Consider the following 17,056-nt stretch of genomic DNA (forward strand, 5'->3'; position numbering starts at 1 on the left):
CAAAATGCATCACCTTACATTTTTTCCAGATTAAACTCCATCTGTCATTTTTTTGCCCATGCCTCCTATTGATCTATATCCTGCTGTATCCTCTGACAATCCTCCTCACTATTTGCACCTCCAACAATCTTTATATTTTTTGCAAACTTACTAATTAGACCAGCCACATTTTTCTCCAAATCATTTATATAGACCATGAACTGCAGAGGTCCCAGCACGGATCCCTGTGGAACTAGTCATAACCCTCCATTCTGAAAAGCATCCTTCCACTGCTACCTTCTGTCTCCTATATCTGAGCGAGTTCTGTACCCATCTTGCCAGCTCACCCCTGATACCATGTGAAATCACCTTTTGTACCAGTCTGCTCTGAGGGGCCTTGTCAAAGGCTTTACTGAAGTCCATGTAGACAACATCAACTGCTTTTCATCCTCATCTTCATCACTAACTGATTTTCAACATCATCTTCATCACCTCTTCAAAAAACTCGACATTAGTGAGGCATGGCCTCTCTCACATAAAACCAGGAAACCCGCACAAACACAGGGAGAATGTGCAAGCTCCATACAGGCAGTTACCCAATGCTGAAGTTGAACCCAGGTCCGTGGTGCTGTGAGGCAGCAGTGCTAACCACTGAGCTACCATGCCACCCTGTAATTGAAGACAGTTTTCGGATAGAAGTGCAAAATATATTGGTGTGGACTTGGAGGGCTGAAAGGCCTGTTCCTGTGCTGTATTGTTCTTTATTATCACTCAGAACATGAAAGCGAGATACATGATTCAGCTGATGATTACACCACAGGATGAATGAAACAATGGCTTTAAAATTTGGCTCCGTAGCACCTATGCTTACACCATTATGACTGCAGAAGGAAATTGTGCCACATATTCATTTTTTGGTGCTAGCTACTCTGGAAATTGTTCTGAAATTCATAGTGCAGCCCTCACAAGAACGCAGAGCATCAAACTATGCCAATAGTCTGTAAATCTGATTTCACCCTAGCAGTGCCAGTTTTGACCTCAACGCTCAACTAATGCCCTCTCTTAATCTAGCTCTAACATTCAGCAAGAGCAAGGGCCCCAAATGCCTCCCTTCTCAGCCCCTGAGCATCCAAAACTGCCATGCTATTTAAAGGCAGTCAATCACCACTTTTAAACTGGTGCTTTTTTTTGTTAGTACAACTGGTTTGTAGTTTGCCATACTCTCTAAAGTTGCTGACATCTGCAAGGAGTGATGTGGCATGCACGGAAGGCGTTGGTCCTCAGTGTCACATATCATGGCAACAATCATGATGCCATCATTCTATGGTAGTCTTATGTCATCTGAATTTCCACTCTCCTTGATAAAGAGTGGCAAGAGGTTGGCTAGGGCTAAACTCTGACCATTCAGCTTATGACTCTGGTCCACAATTGGACCAAAAATGCATCATCAAGCAAGAGACTGTGTAAGTAAGCAATGCTTTTACTGCCAAAAGCACTGTGAAGAAACTCTCCTGAACTATCTCAGGACTGTCCCACAATAATTCATGGCCTGCAGTGTCAGAATCATGAGGGTACATTGGCAGCTACCATGATACATGATGAACAGTTGAGAAGGAGGAGGCAACCAACGCAGTCACTTGTGGCCAAACCATCAGTGACTTTGTCTGGTTGTGATACCGATAACTCCACCTGAATTCCCCATTCAACTACTATTCCACACTTTGGCAGATATGTGGAGTGAGAGAAGCAGAATTAACATTTGAGTTTGCTATAACTCTTCTTTAAAACTTTGTCGGTCTTCAATATTGTTCTTAAGAAGAATCATACCAGAATCAAAACAGCAACTCTGTTTGTCTCCATACATGCCTTCAGACTGGCTGAGTTTCTCCAGCATTCTTTGTGTTTTGTTTCAGATTTCCAGAATCTACAATATCTTTCCTTTGATTCACACTGTCCTTTCCCTTTCTAGCCATTACAGTGTCAAGTTACCTATGATTTTGAAATGAGAAAAATTGCAAGATTAACCATGTAAGTCATATTTCAAACAAAGGTTAGCTTAATCACCCTTTAGCATCCCTAGAACAGCTAGTTTGTGTTATCATAGTGGCTGCAGCCACTATGACTGGTGAAAATTGCAGTTGGTGAAACTGTAGGCGGCCAGCAGGGTGATGTGGAACAGCACTAGGACTGGAAAGGTTGACTTCAGTTGTCATCATCTGAACAATGGCTGATTGCCAGGCAATACGGAGAACACTGGCAGAATGGCAATGGTAAAAGGAAGAATGCTGTCATTGGAAGGAGGGCAGCATTGCCATCCTTCTCGGAGTTGATGTCACTCCCTCAGGATATCTCTCAACCATCCTTGTGGTATTTCAGAGGACTGATTGTTGAACGACCGTGGGATCCTCCAAGCTCCTCTGAGGATTTGTGGGAAGCCAAGATGGCAGCGGTTTGAGCCGCATGGCATGGAGCTGTGCTTATGAGCCTTTGATCTGAGCTTCCATTGCAGCAGTCAAGGGTTGCATGGTTTGTGTTTCATTCAGAATGGAAGTTGAGTCCTCAGACATCAACTCATAGGTTGGTAAGGTATTTGAGTCTGTTCATGGAATTTGCTAGAACATCTGCAGTGGAAAAGATGAGCCCCAGATTCTGTACAGAGTCATGTGCAAGTTTGGTGCTGGACTCTTCCATGTTACTTAACAGCCACCACAGGCTTTCTGGCAGGTCATTTAATGACATTACTGTTTGTGTGTGTATGTCTACCTGTCAGCCCTTTCCTATATTCTGCTTGCTCAAAGTCCTCTGAACTGAACATATGTGCACCCTTGACCTCTAACAAAGAACTGTACTGGTATCTCATCGCTCCTTTTACCCACTACCCTGGCTGTGGGTCATTGGTACTTGCTGTTGAAAGATCTGACATCAAAGCTACCATCTAGTGTACTTATCACGTGAATATCTGAGTTGGTGTCTGAATATGTGAGTTCAAGTGATGGTGTTTCTTCTTCTTCTTCAGTCTCTTCTTCCTCTTCCATTTCTTATTCCTGTGCCATTGCACAGCCAAATTGAGAGTGTCTGAAAGGAAAAAGGCACAGGGTGGGCGGAGGCGAAGAAATGCTTACACCATTTTCAACTTTAGATTATGGACTGAGGGATGACTGAGGAAGATTAGGCATGTGAGGAAGATTTGCTATGAGAAACCATAATCTTTAATGGTTTCATGCTTGTTCCTGGCCACAACCTAAGTCAAAGTCACTCTAATCATGGTGAATAACTTTTCCATTTCTCGGATGAGAACATGCAGCCTGTTCTGTACCCATTATTTGCTGCTGTCTGTCGGTCGTGTGTCTCCTTGAACTGCAAATGAGGAGGAGGTGCCTCACTGAGAGTGGTGCTCTGTATTTCAGTGACGTGCTTGTGATGGTTGAATTGCTGGCTGTTTGTGCAAGCTGTGGGTGTGCAGTTCTGATTTCAGCAATGCTAACTGTGGGAAGGTGATATGAAAGTATGAATATGAGAGGATGATTCATGATTGATGGAGATTGTTGGTTGGTGAAAAGAAAGGTGAAAGTTTTGGTAAATTGAGCACAGTGTGATTCTAATGGCAGATGTTTAGATATGGCATTCAAAGATGCATTCACCGACCTTGTATCATTGTGTAAGGTCGTTAAACTTCTTGTGGCGCTGCATCCATGCCTTCCAGGACTCAGTGCTACATGACGTGATTTTCATTTTTATTTCTATTGCTTTCAAAACATCTAATTGAAGGATCTCTTTGTCTCTTGTGGATCGAAGGTTTCTCTCTTTGAGTTCATCTCCTGCACCATGATCTTCATTACATAGACAACCTTGGAGCATAATAGCTATGTTGTGCCCTTCTCAGTTGAAACATGCTTTTAAAGTGTTCTCCAGCATCTGCCCCAATAAAATTAACCTCCCCTTTAATAATTACAGGCAGATTTTAGTCTAGCTGGAAGTCATGCTAACCACTCACTATTTTACATTCCTGATGAAATGTGCAGTCATTGAACAGAGCATACAGCACTGGGTTGCATGCTGCAATCATGTCTATGTGTAGGCAGCACAAAGTTTGCATGCTGCTTGGTAAGGTAGAAAAGGACTTTGGTTAATGCTTCGCTATTGTCCCTTAATCCATTTTCAGGGGCTATTCAAAATTTCCCTTGGAATTTTTCTGACTTTATAATTCACAGTATCAATTTTGAATTCCAAAAGCTGAAATCAATGTAATATTTCAAAGCCAGTTCATGACATGGCCTTGGAGTTGCTGAGAAAACTATAGCTTGAAAAGACTTCTGTCTTTTTATTTTCTGTCACAGATTTACATTTAGTCTAATCATGCATTGTAGATAAGAGTAAGAGCCAGTTATGGTCAGGCCTAATGTAAGGCAGATGACAGATTTTACTTTTGTGTCTCTGTATTCATTCAGCCTGTCATTGGACCCCTTCTCTTGTCATAAAAGGATATGAGCTGGTGGCAGTGCAATTTCTTTTGCCTCAAAAAATACTGTTGTTTCTATTTATAGTTAATGATTAATATTGTTAACTAAGTTTCAACATCTTTTTTGAAACCAGAATGTTAATGTCTAATTTCTGATTGTTTGCAGGTCGTTATGGCTGAATTTTGCTTCACCCTGAGGTACTGTATTTCCATTTGAACTAAATAAGTTATGTTATAAGAAATGTAATGCATGGTTAACAGTCAATTATTCCCTTCTCTTACAAAATACAAAGCACTTCTGAGATAGGTTCATTGTTTGAAGATAAATCTGAGTCCTGAGAATTGCACTGTTTCGATTAATATTCTTAAATATTTTACAGTTTCTGTGGGTTTGAAATAGAGCCACATTTTCTTTTTGCTCCCTGTTTTGTTCAGATCTGTTTCTTTTCCTTCTCCTTTAATTTCCTGTCTTGAAAGATGTTAGTATGGTTCTGTAGGCACTAGTCTGCTTTTAAGTGGCTGTTCTGTCTTTAAGGTTATAGTAGTGAGTGTTGGTGGGTTCTTTGTATTTAAAATCTATTAAAGCTACGTCTAAAATAAACATTTCCAACAAGGATCACAAGATAGCTATGAGGATTGATAGTGTGGACTTTCAAGCTCATACCCTTGCAATGGTTTGAGATTTACAGACTCAACACACACTTTGATTAAAATTTGAAACCCCTTTGTGGTCTTTCAAGATCATTGCAATATTGTCGATGCATTTATGCCAAAAGAGGAGCTGTAAGGTGACTCATTGGTAATTATTTCCATATTTTTCTGAAATTGAGAACACCATTTTAACATGAAAACTGGTTACTGAATCAAGTCAAAAATAGCATTTAGCTCACCAAACAATGCAAACATTTTGCACGGTTTTATGTTTTTTACTTAAGACCACTTATATAAAGGAATCAACAATTACCACTTCAGCTGTAAAGTCATTGACCTAAATATTCTCTGACTGAAAATGTCCCCTCTGGTAACTAATTGGTGCTATCAGTGTTACTGAATATAACTTGTATGTATTTATTTATTGAGGTCTACCAGCTAATTTAATATGAATATTTATTTTTATAACAGAAGCAAAATACTGTGAGTGTTGGAAATCTGAAACACAAAGAGAGAATGCTGGAGAAACTCAAAAGTTCTGATGGTACTTGTGGAGAAAGAAACAGATTTAAAGTTTTGAGTCCAGTATGACTCATCAGAACTGAAAGAGGTTGAAAAATGGGTTTTCTGTGTGAAAATAAATTTAAAAATGACATTTTCCAGCATTTTTCCCTTTCCATAGATGCAGCCATACCTATTGAGTTTCTTCAACATTTTCTGTGTTTGTCTCACTCACTTTTCTTTGGTCAATAGAGTTCTGCTGTACATTGTGGATTGAATTGAGCAAAGAGAACCTGCTCACAAGCCTTAAAATAACAGGAAAATACTGCAGATACTATAACTCCAAAATTAAAAACTGAAAATGTTAGAAATATTCAGCAAGCATTCTTAGAGTCACAAAACTAATGTTTCACATTGAAAATAATTTTAGTGCTGGTGACTATGTTTGATTTAAGGAAATTTAGGCCTCTGTAAACACTTCCTTAAACCAGGATCCTGCACAGATTAGGCTATCCATATTCTAAATTACATGGATGTGAATCTGACAGGACCTATGTCTGTACATTAATTTTCTAAACATTATAAAATGTCTTCTTGGATCATTGTATTGCCACCTCCGTTTTTGAGGACAAACTCTCTGTAGTCTCAGCTATTTCCTGATTACTGTAAGTCTCTGCAGATGTGTCGCTGTCTTGTTCAGCATGAGATTAGCTATTTAATTGCCAGTGTCACATATTACTCTGGTGTTTTGTGATTCCAGGAATGATAATATAAATATTATGTCTATATGCAACAGTTAATTATGTCCTTTTAGAGTATTTCCGATCTAGTTTCAATGATAATGCAGAACATCTTCCTTTATGATAGAGCTAGCAGGGTTCTCTAGGATGATCCATGAAGATAGTTGTTTCACTTTCTAACAAACCACTGATACCTTTGTTGTTATACTTTTATAACTATTATTTATATTAGAATGCCTTCATTCTCCAGCCACATTTAATATTTAAATGTTATGTTTTACCAGCGTATTGTCTTCTTTTGGCACATTTAAGTTCAGTGACTAGCTTAGAATGAAATTCAATCATTCTATGAAGTTTCTTCTGGAGATTCCAAGCGCATATATCGCAAAAAGAACTGCTGTAAGAAGCAGCTGAAAGCTTGAAAGCTTATCTCAAGAGAGCTATAGTATAAAGTGGAGGAAGTTGTGATTTTTTTATATTCAAGTGTATTATCATATTTTGTATACTAGGCAAATTAAATGTTATATAATGGAATCTGAAATTTATTGAAGGTTCTTACACACTCAATGAAGAGCATGGGAACTTTACAAAAAGCATCTGTAATAAGCTAGCACATCTACTAAATATCAGGGCATGGATTCCAGAAATGCATCTGATAGTAATTTACAATATTGTTGTTACTAAATTCCTTCGGAGCAACTCTTTTTAACACTATTTTGCTTCTGAAATAGTTCTAGTTGTGAAGATTTCTAATTGGATCTGTAGCTTAAATTTTTCTTTCACCAAACAAAAGATCAGAAGGTCAGCCTCATTTTAAAGGTTCAATTTGATGAAAAATAAATCAATTAAAGCATATTTAATTTTGAACTGAAATTAGATCTTCAACACTTTTAATCACCATCACCCTTTTCAATAATGCACTAAATCCAGTGATTCTTATTCTTAACTCAAAAGGGTGGTGAAGTATCTCCTTCAGGTATGCATATTAATATGACAGTACAATATGGATTGGATGGGATCAATTGTCAAACCTAAAACAATTCAGAATATGGCCAGTTAAGATTTATTTAAAGATTCATTGAAATTATTTAAAACAAAATGATTGTAATTTACAATTTTTATTGAATATCTTAGTTCCCCAGATTCTCAATGGATACATGCAATAATATTGAATTTGAGTGAACAAGCTAGGAATGAATTCTTATGTCTCTTCCACATTTTGTCAGTCTAACATAGACAATATTACTATTACTAGTCACGAAATGAGTAAAAACTGTTAAGATTCATATTTCTGACCATAGTCTAGCTTGTGTGCGTATGTATTGGAGGAGTGTCTCAATTATGATTTCTATTCCTCAGTGATTAGCAAGTCTGCCAACAGTCACAGTTCAATACATCCTTGTTGTGGTTCTGTTCGCCGAGCTGGTTGGCAGAACCACAGCAACGAGCACCCGAGCTACAAATCTTCTCACAAATCTTGAATACATCCTTGTGCCCATGGATCTATACACTACACAAGTGTCTGCCTACAGGAGAGAAGAGATAGGGGAGTAAAATTTGGAAAATATTTGATTTTTTCTTGTTTGTTATTGAATTCCATGTTAATAATTTGTTTATAATATGATTGTGATGTTGAAATTATTTGAGTAGATGTTGCTTGGCAGCAAGTGAAATTTCAAGTAGATCTCAGGAAAAAACAAAACATTCTCATACACCTATTTGGATCAATGTTGTTGTATTGTGTGTTAGTTAGGGTAGAGGAAGATGTTTCAGAACATTGAAAATGAATGTAGATAAGTTTGCAACTCAAAAACTGAGGCTTGTTTATCTGCAAAGGAAAGATTGTAACTTTTTATAAATGAAGTTTTTTTATAGTACAACAATAACTAGACTAGAAAAGTACTTAATTGGCTGTAAATCAAATTGAGATGCCCTCAGAGTGTGAAAAGAGCTATATAAATATAATTCATTTCTTTATTCTTGAAACAGAAAGCAAGGGAGCTGAAGCAATTATATTTGGGTATCTATGAGTTTAAAATCATCAAGCAATGGTCACACTTCCAGCCTCAAATGCCCATTTGAAACTTTGTGATTCAAAATAAGTTCAGCAACCAATCATATATAAGTTAACCATGATCTAGCAAGAGCTATAAATGAACTGTTCAGAAAATAGACAGTTAGCATTGGCAGTCATAGAATGATGACAGAATATCTGCTTCCAGCCTAACGATCATAAGCAAACAGTAACACTGCCATTTCTACACATCAGTTCACAGAGAAATGTTGCAGGATGATATGCGAGATGGGGCAGAAAGAAAATAGATTAGTCAGAATAGACAAACAATCAGGCAATCTATGGAGACATTTGAAGATGTGGTCAAAAACATTGACAAAATGATGTGTACATGCAAAAGAAGAGAAGTAGACCATTCAACCTCTCAAGCCTACTCTGCTATTCAGTAAGATCTCAAACGGAGCTGATTGTTATCTCAAATCTGGATTCTCATTGACCAATGATAGCCTTTCACCTCTTACATAACAGCTATCTATTCACTTCTGCCTTAGAAATATTCAAGGTCTCTGCTTCCTCTATCTTTTTTGGAAAAGACCAAAAAATCACTACCTTCTGAGATTTGTTTTTTGCATAATCTCTGTTTTAATTGGTGATTCCTAACTTTTAAATAGTAACCCCCAGTTCTAGTTTCTCCCACAAGGGGACACATACATTCCATATCTGCCCTGTCAAGTCCCTTCATGATCTTACAAAGTTTTGAGGAAGTTTTCAAAAGCAGAGAGTTTTTAACTGATAAAAGGCCCTCAAAGACAGGTTCTCAAGTTAACATCAAATTGAACCAGGTTCCATCATGGGGCAAAGGGAGGAAAACACCAGACTGCGAAGACTGAAGGGTGCATAACCATATGAGAGTACAAACTTTTTTGGGTTGCCATATAGAGCACAGTTACCTGTATCAGTACTCTGTGTTTTGCCTCTTTGGTGCATTGATGGATATTTACATGTACAGCTAAGTGTCAACCTGTTAGTATTGCAACAAAATAAATTACATCAATAACCTTGCAGAATTTCTGTATAATTGACAAATGAATTTCAAGACAAGTATATAATGGCATGTTTTTAGTGAAATGAGTAACTCAGATCCATTCCCCTTGGAAGATGTAACTGAATCTGATTGAAGAATAGAGTGATTTGGGAGTACTAATTTACAAATCATGAATAGTTGTGATGTAGGTTAAGAACGCCATGATAAAAGAAAGTAAATAAAGTACTGCTGATCACTGCTGGAAGGATTTGGAGTACTGTCCACCTATGAGCATACAAATCAGGAACAGAATAAACCATTCAGCACTTCGAGCCAGCTGTGGCATTCAATACGATTGTGGCTTTTATGTTTTTGTTACAACTTTCACATTACCATCTACCCTGATAACTTTTGATTCCTCTGCCTATCGTGAATCTCTCTAGCCCTGTCTTAAACAGTACCCTGCCTCCATTGCTTTCTGAGGCAGAGAGTTCCAAAAATGCGCAATCTTCTGAGAGAAAAAGATTCTCTTCAACTTTGACCTAAAATGGTGATCCCAATTTGAAATTAGCATCTCCTTGGTCTGGACTCCTTCAACAGCTATAAAATCCTTTCCGTATCCACCCTGTTAAGAACATTCAGCGTGTTATAAATGTTAATCAAATCACCTCTTGCCATCCTGAATTCTAAAGTCAAAACAACCTCAGCCAGTCCAATTTGCTCATCGAAGTATCAGCCTGACAAACCACCTTTTAATTGACAGCAATGTGCAGTTCTGGAATCCATTTTATAAATAGTATAGGTACATTTAAACTCATGAGAGAGATACCAGTAAGAGTAAGGTGGGAGGCGGCTCATACAGAGCATTCAGCAGATGGGCCAAATGGATTTTGACACTGTAATTTTATTGTAATCTTTCCTCCCACCCCGCATAGTTCTGAAATAAGTTGTATTCTTTGTCCCTTTCCACATGATAATACAAGTAGTTCCTGGGTTGCAAATGGGTTCCATCCTTGACTACATTTGCAAATTGATTTGTACACAAGTTGGAACAGAACCAGGTTAACATAACTCCACAGAGGCTGGAATCCCAACACCAAGTCACCGTTTATTTACATGTGGAGAGTCCTTGACACTGATCCAGCTCCCTCAGAGCCAGCTCTCAGAGTGAACAGAACCTCTGACACTCCTGTTTTTCTCTGTCAACCAGGGCTCCCTAATTGGACCAGATTATCAGCTCCAAACAGGGAACTCTTATTCTATGAGATCCACCTGACTGACTTCACTACAATCACTATGTAGGACAAAAATAAAAAAGCTGTTCATAAGTATGGGAAAGCATTCACATGTCAGATCTTTAAAATTTAATGTTAATACATCCTGTTTTGGATTTAGTTTGTAAATTCAGCATTTGTAAATCAAGGAGTGCATTCTTTTCTTTTGCATGTGCATCGTCTCTTTCTTCTTTGATACATACATGAAAAGCAACGGGCTGTCTGATACAGCAAATATTCCTAAAGGTAGCTTGATAGAGTTTGCTTCCAGACTCCCTGGCTGACATTGGTTACAGATCATTCCCTAGGGAGTTAAATCCTGCAACTCAATACGATTCTGACTTTATCCTAATTCAATGAGTGTTTTTGCAGAGCAAAGTCTGAAACATATGGTGAGTGTTGGGCATTAAATTCTGTGGTTAGATGTACAAAGTAGCTTGCTGTACTGATTAGAGTCATAGAGAGGTACAGCATGAAAACATACCCTTTGGTCCAACTCGTCTATGCTGACCAGATAGCCTAAATTAATCTAGTTCCATTTTCCAGCATTTCGCCCATATCCCTTTAAACCCTTCTGATTTGAATACCCATCCAGATGCCTTTTAAGAGTTGCAATTGTACCAGCCTCCACCACTTCCTCTAGCACCTCATACATACACCATCCTCTACGTGAAAAAGTTACCCCTTAGGCCCTTTTTAAATCTTTCCCCTCTCACCATAAACCTATGTCCTCTAGTTTTGGACTCCCCTACCCTGAGGAAAAGACCTTGGCTGTTCACCCTCTGTATGCCCCTCATGAGTTTATAAATTTCTATAAGGTCAGCCCTTAGCCTCTGATGCTCTTGGGAAAACAGTCCCAACCTATTCAGCCTCTCATTTTAGACCAAACCCTCCAACCCTGACAACATTCTTGTACATCTTTTCTGAACCCTTTCAAATTTCACAACAGCCTTCCCATAGTAGGGAGACCAGAACTGCATGTAGTGTTTCAAAAGTGGCCTAACCAATGTCCTGTACAGACATAACATGACCTCTCAACTCCTATATTCAATGCACTGAACAATAAAAGCAAGCACTCCAAATGTCACCTTCACTATCCTATCTACCTGGGACTCCATTTTCAAGGAACTCTGAACCTACACCTCAAGATCTCTGTCCAACAACAATCCCTAGGACTTTGCCTTTCCAAATTACAGCAACTCATATTTATGCCAAGGGGAATAGTTGATCATATGGTATTTCCTGGACCTGTGAAAATTCTGTGCCCAGTAGCTCAGTTTCTGACTATTGGTTACCTAGCTACAAGAAAACCTGAAATAAAAAAGAAAGCCTATTTAATTCAACAAGCCCATACTTCTACATACCATTTAATTCTGCTCAATCTTAGGCCATACCAAAACTATTTGACTGCCTGAAGCTATGTGATTCCATGATTTGATTTCAGTTATTCAGTTCAGTGGTTCTCTGCTCTGGATGGATTCAGAAACAAGCAGAAACCAACCTTACATTTCCATAGCACCTTTCACAAACTCAAGAAATCCCAAAGAGCTTTCCAGGCAATAAATTACTTTTTGCAGTCATTGTCATATTGTGGTGCTGAAGCCAATGTGCATACAGCTCCCACAAATAATTTAGTAATTGCCAGATACTTTTTGTTTACTGATATTAAATAAGAGGGTGGTTAGTTATCTTGCATAGCCAATTTACAGAAGGTAAAGGATCTAAATTTAACTGTTGAAATGGAAGGTGGATATATACAGTAAAATTTGGTAATTGAGGTGTCCTTGAGATACTGAGAGAACTTCATATTGTCAATCACTTTGGATTTGTCTTCTTTGGTCATATATGTGACTCATTGTAGGTCTCTAACAGGATAAACATTGAAGTGCTAATTGTTATTAGAACATGTGGTGAAAGCAAAATCTTAAACAGAAAAAAGTCTGCATTAATATCTTTTTAATGTGGTATTAAAGATACAAAATAATTTGGTTTTCATGTTAATGCTTTTTTAATGTCTTAAAAATCTGGGGTACTAAAAACATATCTTTTTTTCATGATATACATTTCCATAATTTCAAAAGGCACAGCTGGGTTTTTTCAGTCCATATGTTAACCAGGGTACAATATCTCTGCTGTGTAAGTGTTATCAAAGATAGGTTTGAACGTTCAAGAAAGCAAGTGATAGGAAATCAGGACATTTTGTTCATATGAAAAAGTTTTCGTGCTGATATTGTGATTCTGCCAGTGTCCTCCTTGTGAAGCAATGTAATTATTACTTTTGGCTGGATCATAACAATCCAGTGATATGTTTGCCAACCTTTGGACTTGATTAGAGAACATAGTGTCAACTTACATAGTGTCTATTGAATAATGCTGTGCAAAAAAACCCAATTAATTTTGTGGCGTACCAATGCCATGTCATGCAATAAGCATAGAAACTGACCATTTGCTATAACCATGAGACAATGCTTTGGGAGAAAGTCCAAATTTTAATTGGACATTTCCCCCTTCTTTCATATAATCTCTGAAAAATTATTTCTGAAACTGTTAAATAATAAACATTTTGACAGGTAATTGATGAAATACCTCGAATACAAGAATATTTTAATTTGGTTTGTTTTGGGAATGAATATAATTGTTCAGTGATGCTACAGTTACTCTTGAAAGGGGTTCAAGCTTTGAATCTCCTCCACATGTTGATGCCCAAGAACACAGCTGTGCAATTTGCCTACCTGTGTGTGTCAGTGTAAAGACATGAGCATCAATAGACTTTATGGGCTCTTCTTATACTCTTGCTGATCCATCTAAACATCAATTTCTATCAATTGTGATATGACTTTACCATGACCTAATAGTCTGTAATTACTCCAGCACTTTGGGGAAATTATTGGATTATAACTGTGTTTCTGAATGTGATTCTTAAAATCAAAAGTTTATTGGGCATGAGCAGTTGCCTAGACAGCTTTTATTTGATGTTTGATCATTTTTCCTCCTACAAAGGAAGGTCTATGTGTGACAGATACCAAAGCCTCCTCACTGTCAATACTAAGAGTTGAAATACCTTCAGATATTTGGAGTTGCTATGCACGTGGGTACCTACAATTTTTTTTTGTCATCTGTTTTTCTAGGAGCTATGTTTAGTGTGTAGAGAACAATGTTAGCAAATTGTATTTTAGCTTGCATGACAAACAGTATTCGAAGAACTGCTTGAGCCAAATGGACTGTTTCTGTGGCATATGTCCTGTGGAAATAATTCAAATTTTGGGAAGATTGAACCCATTTTTTGAAGTTCCCACCACAAATGTTATTCCCTTCTGACTCAACTTCTCACTCTTGTCATGATTTGAACTGAACTAGACTACTCCCAACCTTGATGGAGTCTGCTCTGTCATTAAAAGCAGTTAACTTAGTTTCTGCAACGTCACTCTTCTCTGAATCTGCCTCAGCCAATCTGCAGTTGAAACTCTCATCTCTCCTTTTGAAGCCTCTAAGCTTGACTATTGCTTTGCTATCCTGGCCAGGCTCTTACTTTCCTCCCTCCATGCACTTGAGCTCATTCTAACCCTTCCTTCCTATTTCCTTGTCTGCATTATGTTCTGTTCACCCATCAGCCCATGGCTTGTTGATCTTCACTGGCTTGACTCTGGCAATGCCACAATTTGGAAATTCTTATCCTTCTTTTCGAATCTCTCGTTGCCTTATTCCTTCTTATTTATGTAACCCTATTATAATATATAACTTTCCAGCATCTCTGCCCATGCATTTCCCCCCACTCCAATTTTGGTCTTTGACCTGTTCCAAGTTTACTTGTGCCAACATTAGTAGCACCCAGAACTTCTGTAACTTGTCCCGTAAACCCCCTGTCACTATAACTCTGATCCTCCTTTCAGGTGATCTTAAAACCCACGATTTGGAGATGACGGTGTTGGACTGGGGTCTACAAAGTTAAAAATCACAGAACACCAGGTTATAGTCCAACAGGTTTAATTGGAAGCTAGTGTGCTTCCAATTAAACCTGTTGGACTATAACCTGGTATTGTGTGATTTTTAACTTAAAACCCACATGTTTGACTCAGGTTTTTTCTCTTAATAAACAGTTGAGAGAATAAACATTAAGAGGTTTTCTCTCTTAATAAACAATAAAAGAACTGGCAATGCTGGAAATCTGAAACAAAAACACAAATTGCTGAAAATCTCAGCCGGTTTGGCAGTATCTGTGCAGAAAACGCAGTTTTAACGTTCTGAGTGCAGAAAAGTCACTGGACCCAACTTTGTAAGACTCAGTATCACATTTGTTTTGATTGCTTCTCTGAAGTGACTTGAATTATTTGACTTTGTTAAAAGTGTCATTAACTTGTAGTAAGCGTTTGAAAGTTGGCATTCTTGCATTGGTCCAAACGAGTACAAAGCGAAAACCCTTGGCAACACATCTCTTTTTTCCGCCAAAGTTTCTGCCTAACATTGCTCCTGTAGAAGACGCTATATACAGACAAGCTTGGCTAATCAGAACCCACATCTTTCAGGTTGTGCTTTTGCCGTTCCCTTGTTTGATTTATAACACCGTAGACCGGTCCGAACTGTATCGAGATGGAGCTGTGTGGTAGAAAGAGGTTCAGTTCAGTGTATTTCTGTGCAGCTCAGAAGCCCGGGACTGAGAGAGGCTGTTGTAATGGAATTTACAACAGAAAAACAAAGCCTGCAGCTGACTTTGAGTTTGTGTTGTGTAGAAGCGATGGGGATATATACTCTGGTTTAGTATTGCATGCTGTTCGAGCTGTGGTGGGGCATTTAGATTTGTGGTCAGAGTTACCTTGGTTTTGGAGTTGAGTGTATGAGTGGAGTAGGCTGGAAACAGAGAGAGACTGAGAAGCACTGGTGTATCCTGATGTGCCTGACGTCAGCGGACTGACCTCTCCTCCTTCTCCTCCTCCCTCCAGAGTATCTCGGAGATTTCAAGAGAGAATGAGTGAGTGAGGAGATCCTGGAGAGAAAAGCCGCCAGATTTTGTATGTTTTTTTTGAAAAAAACAGAAACAAAATCTCTGTACAGATCTATCCAACAGGCATGTCTGGAATCCGCACAGCATAGCGCTGAGAGGAGTGGGCAGAGGGGGGAATAGAGAGAGAGGAGGGGGATTCCTAGACACGCACACTGCTTTCTCTGAAAGCTGTCACACACCCTGAGAACAGATTATTTTGTTTTGGGTGGGGGTGGGGAGGATTCCTTCGCCGTTTTCCTTCCCGCCCGGTGTTGCCGAGGACACACACAGAGAGAGAGAGAGCTGCGAGCCGTTCTGGATGCTGGATTAGTCGGGGGGCCCCCGGAGCACGCAGCCCTGGATTAATGCTGGTGGAGAGAGAGACGAAAGCGGCGGTTTCTGCCGCTAACTCCTGACCGAGCTCGACAATGCCGAGGTAAAAGCCCTTCCCTTGAAAAATAACCCTTTCTCCGTTCTCATGCAGAAGCCCAGCAGCAGCTTCTTGTTAACAGTCCTGTTTGCTCTTTTGCGTTTGCTGTGATTATGTTCGGAGTTGAATATTCCTGATCTGTTGAATGAATGTCTCTACAAGCAGGGAGAGCAAAAATTCTGGTTTATTTCACATTTATGTTTGTTTTACAAAAGAAAAACAAACTAGTATATTTCGCTGCAGTTTCTACATTCAAAAAAAGGTGAAGCATAAAAGTGTGGGTGCACCGAAGTATCTGGGAAATAATCTTAGACTCCCTTTTGTGGGATATTCCAACACCCCCCTTCCCATGTGAGAAGTATGTTTATAGAGCAACATCGAGGTTAAAAATATACCGCGGAGAGAGGATTTGAACTCTTTCCGAGATTGCTCGGGTATTTTCAGGACATACCCGAGTGGCGGCCTGAATATATTTCCAAACGCTCTCTCTCTCTCTCTTTATTCTTGTGGTGGAGGGACCCTCACATCAAACTCCAGCCGGACTTCAACTCCATTTTTTTTGGTGGGGGTGGGAGACGGATTTTAAAATTCGCCAGTTCCACATCGACTTTCCCCTCAGGTCAAGTTATTTCCATGTTCTTATCCACCTTCCACGTCCTTTACATTCGGAATACATTGGTTAGCAAAATTTCCTGTGTTTCGCAATGGGAAATGAAGGGTTAAAAATGGAGCCTGAAATCACCCCCTCCCCCCCCACTCAGCCAGAGTGTGGATGTGGCCGGAGTGAAAGGGGGGAGAGACCCCAGTCGTTTTACCAGAAGCTAACATTTCCCATTTGTCAAGGTGCACGGCCGCGAGTGGATTCTTTGTTTCTCTGACAACCACATGGACAGTGTGTTTCCACACGCACCGAGACTTCACTGGAGCCTGCTGCTTTTATTCCCTCACTCTCCCGTTCTCAAGGGAAATAAACTAACAGTCTGGGCGACGAGTTGTTCCCTCCTCT

The 17,056-nt window shown here is 39.1% G+C and overlaps 1 protein-coding gene across 4 annotated transcripts in view; it reads left to right on the forward strand.

Annotated features, from left to right (window-relative positions):
* The first annotated feature begins 15,601 nt into the window (after positions 1-15,601).
* Positions 15,602-17,056, forward strand: part of LOC132824449 (receptor-type tyrosine-protein phosphatase delta-like) — a 588,252-nt gene continuing 586,797 nt past the window's right edge. For all 4 annotated transcript variants that reach the window (XM_060838969.1, XM_060838986.1, XM_060838977.1 and 1 more), the window contains exon 1: positions 15,602-16,056. The gene's annotated coding sequence lies outside the window, so the exon portion shown is untranslated. The remainder of the gene's footprint in view (positions 16,057-17,056) is intronic.

The sequence above is a fragment of the Hemiscyllium ocellatum genome, chromosome 2, assembly GCF_020745735.1.
Source record: "Hemiscyllium ocellatum isolate sHemOce1 chromosome 2, sHemOce1.pat.X.cur, whole genome shotgun sequence".
Classification (NCBI taxonomy): domain Eukaryota; kingdom Metazoa; phylum Chordata; class Chondrichthyes; order Orectolobiformes; family Hemiscylliidae; genus Hemiscyllium; species Hemiscyllium ocellatum.